This window comes from Leiobunum rupestre, chromosome 1 (genome assembly GCF_980474605.1).
Source record: "Leiobunum rupestre chromosome 1, qqLeiRupe1.1.hap1, whole genome shotgun sequence".
Classification (NCBI taxonomy): domain Eukaryota; kingdom Metazoa; phylum Arthropoda; class Arachnida; order Opiliones; family Sclerosomatidae; genus Leiobunum; species Leiobunum rupestre.
In genome coordinates, this window is record NC_143384.1 from 56584371 (window position 1) to 56590494 (window position 6124).

Below are 6124 nucleotides of genomic sequence, written 5' to 3' on the forward strand. Positions count from 1 at the left end.
TGTAAATTTTTCAAGCTCGAATTTTCACTGATAAATAAGTTGTTTTTCGTCGAGTGAACAATTTTTAAGGGTTTTCGATGACGGCCTACAACTTTATAATAGAAATTTTTTATCTCGCACCTAGTGGTCGAAAAATAATTTTTCAAAATTGGTGAAAAACATTACCGAAAACGCTCAAATTTCTCAAACTGATGTCCCCCGGTATAGAGAATTGACCTTCCAAATTTGAAATCGGTACTATAAATAGTTTTTGAAAAAAAAACACTTTTCCGAGCAAAAAAAAAGACCCTGTATAAATCTCCCCCCTGAGCTCGATAATACCGGCAAAGGAGTATTAAATATTAAAACCAAAGACCAAAAGTGTTTCTTGTGGTGCATCCTCCCTAAACTTAATCCACAACCTCCAAATTCCCATCGCGATAATCAGAATAAATACGTGATGTTTGAAAAAGAATTAGACTGCAGTGACATTTCGTTTCCTTTCGAATTAAATCATTTTAAACTCAAAAATTTTAAAATAAAAATAATCTATCTATCAACGTTTACGGCTACGAAATAGTAGTTTTTCCTCTTCATGTAAGCAAAAACAGAGCCCCCGAAGATCGGCAAATAGATCTGCTTTATCTCAAGTCAAAAGGAAACCAACATTTTTGCCTAATTACGGATATTAGTCGAATATTAAGTCATTTCACAAACCATAACGGGAAAATTCACGTGTGTCGTTATTGCTTACATCGCTTTTCAGGACAAAATAGTGCTAGAAACCATAGTGAACACGTGAAAAACTGCAACGTTCACGACCCCCAACTTGTCAAAATGCCACACAAAAATCCCGTTTTAAAATTCGAAAAAATTGATTGGCTTCAAAAGGTCAGATATAATTTCGGAATTTCATGAATTCACCGAGGGGCAGGTCACTTCCTTGATTAACGACGCACCCCTCACAAGATTAAATCCGATTTAATCGTGATTATGTTGATTAAATCACGTTTAATCATGATTAGAATGTTTAAATCTGATTTAATCATGATTAAAAGATTAAATCCTGATTAAAATGATTAAATCCTGATTAAAAAATTATATCGTGATTAGTATGATTAAATCGTATTTTAGTTTTGATTTTAATGATAAATTCTCGATTTGACCGATTATATTGATTAAATCGTGATTAAAATGATTAAATTTAATTATATTGATTAAATCGTAATTAAAAAGATTAGATCATAATTAGAATGATTAAATCTCGTTTAAATGATTAAATCATGATTAAAAAGATTAGATCATAATTAGAATGATTAAATCTCGTTTAAATCGTGATTAGATTTTTTAATCTTGATTACCCTGATTTAATCATTTTACTATGATTAAAACGCACCCAAAATGGAAGTGACCTGCCCCTCGGAATTCACGTGCTTAACACATTTATTTTAAGGTTCCCTACGTCATTTCCTGTATTCCATTAAACGCCGAAACGTATATCAGCTTCACTTTCGGTCACCTCCGTTTCATCGACACTATTCGCTTTATGCCCGCTAGTCTCGAACTTTAATTTCAAATTTAGCCACTGGAGGTCAAGAAAAATTCCCCATCTTGAGTTCTTTCTATCCAACTCATCAAATCCCGTATTGGCTCAAAAAGTTAACGTATCCCTACGACTACATGATTGACGTAGACAAGTTTGAAGAGACAGCACTACCACCCAAAGAGACATTTTTCAACACCCTCACTGGCGAACATTTAACGGATGAGAGTTACGAAAATGTCCGCCAAGTGTGGAACATTTTTAACATCCAAAATCTAGGTATTATTTATAGCCCTATTCTATTACTAAATGTAATAGTGGTAGTGAAAGAATTCATCAACAGGTGAACTACACGATTTGTACGTACAGGCGGATACCCTAGAACTCGCTGACGTATTCGAGAGTTTCCGCGCTATGTGTGTAGAATAATACGGCCTAGATTGCACGCACGCGTACACGGGACCTGGGTTTGCCTGGGAGTCAGCCCTCCACATGACAGAAGTGAAGTTGGAGCTACTACTCGATATTGACACGCACTTGTTTATTGAACGTGGCATTCGGGGAGGAGTTTCGATGATTAGTCACCGCTACGCCGAAGCCAATAACCCGTACATCCCCGAAAGCTACGACCCCAATAAAGAGTGTAATTACATCGTGTACCTCGACAAAAATAATCTCTACGGGTTCGCCATGGTCGATTACTTACCCACTATTTTTTCGACAAAGTCATTAAAGCGAAACATATCTGATGGGGTTACCGGAGGAGTCGAACATCTCGGTATTTGTATTATTCTTCGAGAAATACAAAACTATCCAGTGCTGACCATCGTCATCCGACGTATCCGTGTTCACGATATACAGAGATGGAAACGTCGTCACGAACTTTGGTAGTTGGTCCGCGGCGAATACACCTCAAAATAAGTCTCTGGTGAAATTATCTTTCTCCAAAATTCTCGTTAGCCGCATTGTGTCCATTCTAGTCGAAGATTACGGTTCGGTTCTGATCAATTTCAATCAAACTCTGGAATTGCGCGTAAACAATTACGGCAATCGTTTCGGGTAACGCGGAAGTGAATTTCATTTCCGGCCTCAAATTTCCGTTTTTAACAAGATGAAAATGAGAGGCATTGTTCATTAAATCGGCGGTCAAATCGTAGACGAAAAGGCAATTTCCACCGGCGTAATCTTCGCGACTTATTTGGTTTCCCTCGTCAATGTTCCACTGACCCGTTTGAGAAATAAATTGGTGTACGCTTGGATGTAGCTACTCTCCGCGAAGTTAGGTGTTAGGGCTTTATGTGCTACGATACTTCCGTCGACGAAAAAACCAATGTGGTTTATATTGAAATGCTGGAAATTATATGGCGACGATTTAAGTTCACCTAGAAACGCGTTTTGCTCAACCATCCCGATTACGACCCTTTTATTCTAAAATTTTAACATTTCAAGTAAATCTTCGATAGAAGAGAAATTTGATCTAGGTATATACCTAAAATCTTCCCGTTTGATATCATCCGAACCAACTCGCACTACCCGTTCTTCTTTGATATTATTCCACTTGCTAGGATAACTTATTTCCGCTAAACCTACTTCGTAAGGTCCATTCAGCTGAACATTCTCCAGAAGGTAAGCTCTGAATTTGCTCAGAGTATTACCCGGAAAGTAATTCAGCGAAGAATCGGATGGTAGAGTGATATAGTTACTCATTCTAAGTCTACTTCTTGAACCCAACTATCAAATTGCGGTCCGTACCCCTTCCAGCGTACGAGTAACTCGACTGAATGATCAGATTTCCGTCGCCTCCTGAGCACTTTTTCAATTTTGAACGCGCAAGTGTCAAGATCTTTCCCCACGTTTTGTACTTCTTCTTGGTAAAAAATTCCTAAAATGGGCTCCGAATCTAGCGCCTCCAGTTTATATACCGGCGGTTGTCTCGGTATCTGCTTAATCACTCGAAATAATTCTTCAGAATAATTCGGGAGATATCCTTTTTCGAATAGTCCTTTGTTTTTGCTTATTCTGACAATGTCTCCAATTTCGAAGTCGTACTTTATCGGAGGACTAAAGTCTATATCTCCGTACAAATTTTTCCAAGTTATTTTCGAATTTTCGGGATTTACATTGACGGGTTTACATTTAATTGCTCGGTGATAACTGTTATTATAGGCGCTAACTAATTCTTGAAGCACGTCAACGTACTTATAAGTATTTTTCCCTGTAAAATATCGATACATTCTCGATTTAAACGATCGAATAAACCGCTCAACGATGCTGGCTTTCACTTCAGAGTTCGTCGCGAAAAATTCTATTTTCACCACGGCTTGACGAAACGCGTCAACAACGAATTTGGTATTAGCCGGTAAAATTTGTTTAGCGATATTTAGCATGCTGGAAACGTCTCTAGCCGAACGGAAAATGACGAGGTACTGTGAATTCAAATTGAGAGTTCTAACTTTCCCGTGATAAAACCAATTTTGCATTAAAATCAGTACGGACGTGTTACGATGATGCGAACCTCGTATCAATAAATTTGTTAAGTCTTTGCTATTCGCTATTTCACATAAGAGATCATTGAGAATTACAAAATTTCTAATCGTCGGATTTAAATTGTTTGGGTCTAATAAACCCTCGTGAAACTCTACTGTAGGATTATGCTCCAATACCGAATTAAATAATTTCTCTTGGTACTCAGTATAACACCAAACTATTCTTTTAGGTGGAGGAGCAATGCACGACTCATTATGTTTAATTAATTTAGCGAGGAAGTGGGACTTTCCACATGGGAAGAGTTGTCTTTTCTTTGTAAGGATTCGACTCCTTGGAATCGGCTCGCCCGGAGATAGGGATGGTGTTTCCGTAAAGCTCCGCGCCTCTTGCGGAGTCCGGTGCACTCTCATCGGCCCTTGAAAATCCGAGTAAGAAGTAGTGATTTTCGTGCCGGACCGTACCCATATCCGCAGCAGGTCTCCAAGGTGAACAGCCTCTAGTCGATAGAAAAATGTAGGTAAGGGAAGTCGGCAAAACCGATCCGTAACTTCGGGACAAGGATTGGCTCTAAGGGCTGGGCCGATCGGGCTGAGGTCCGAAGCGGGTCTGGCACTGCACCGGGACTTGGCGAGACTGGCCGGCAACGGTTCAGTTGAGCTCGGACCAGCGTCGGGGCCTTCCCGTGGAATGCTTCAGCTGCGCGGCGTGCTGGATCTCGTATCTGGCGCGACCGTTTCGGCCGGCGACTAACAGCCAACTCAGAACTGGCACGGACCAGGGGAATCCGACTGGGACCTCGGGGGTGTTCCATACTCGGCATTCAATATCCTACTGGGGAGGATAGTTGTGGTGGAAGAGGAAGTCACTCTAGTCCTCAGCTGTGCGAGGGTGGGAATTAGGGCAGCCCATGGTGTCGCCTTTTGTTGGGCCATGATGAGGACCTTTGTTTGCCATATGTGAGCCCGTCTATATGGCTGTCTCACTGGCTGAACGTTTGTTTCGCAAAGTGCATTTTTGTCCGGCATGACTCTTTGTCTTGTGTGCCGCCGTAGTGCCCAGCGGAACGGCGGGGTACAAATACATAACCTTATGTCTAATTACGGTACGGGGGTATATAAATCCATTAATCCATGTCTAATTAAAACAAAGCATTGCGATGGCCGTTGATCGGTGTTGACGCAATGTGATTTCTGCCCAGTGCTCTGAAAGTCAAAGTGAAGAAATGCAACGGCGGGAGTAACTATGACTCTCTTAGTCTTCCGCTTTAATCAAGGAAGTTACGTCGTTCTCGCTTCCGAAGAAAATTACAAGTACTTAATTTTAAACTCTACTAACCATCATAAAATTTTCCCGTCATTGGTCCACCACTACTACGGGGAATACTTGTGTCCGGCCATCTCTTGCATCCAGCCATCTCTTGTATACTGCCATCGCTCGCCTTGGAAAGACTTTCACTGGAACCTGAAATGATTAACTACATCCTTAATACTTACCAGGGCTCCACTACCAGAATTACTTGTTCGGATGGGGAAATTGAGCTGCAGCTAACCAGAGGAGTCAAGCAGGGCGATCCATTGTCTCCTATAATCTTCAACGCAGTAATGGACGAGCTCATTGAGCTTATGCCTGCCGACGTTGGGGTTGAGCTCGAGGGTATGCATTTTTGTATAATTTGCTTCGCTGACGATATCTACTTGCTCTCAGAATCAGAAATTGCCATGGATGATCTGCTTGGCATTACTTCGGAGTTCCTCTCTGCTCGCGGTTTGCGGATTAACGTAAAGAAATGCCACTCACTTGTCCTGCGTAAACATACTAGCACCGGGAAGATAGTTGTCCATCAGCAACCTCTATTTAAATTAATGAACGAGGACATCAGGGCAATATCAGTCAGTAACGTTTTTAAGTACCTTGGTATAATCTACGGGCATGATGGCAAAAGATGTCCCCACCTTAAAAACTTAGAAGAATTACTTGAAAGGCTGAGAAAAAGCAGTTTGTTCCCTAATCAGAAAATCATAATACTTAAAATATTCGTCTTGCCTAAATTTGTCCACTCACTATCCCTGTCTGGTATGAGTAAGGCTGTTCTGCTGAGGTTTGGTGCAAAGGTTA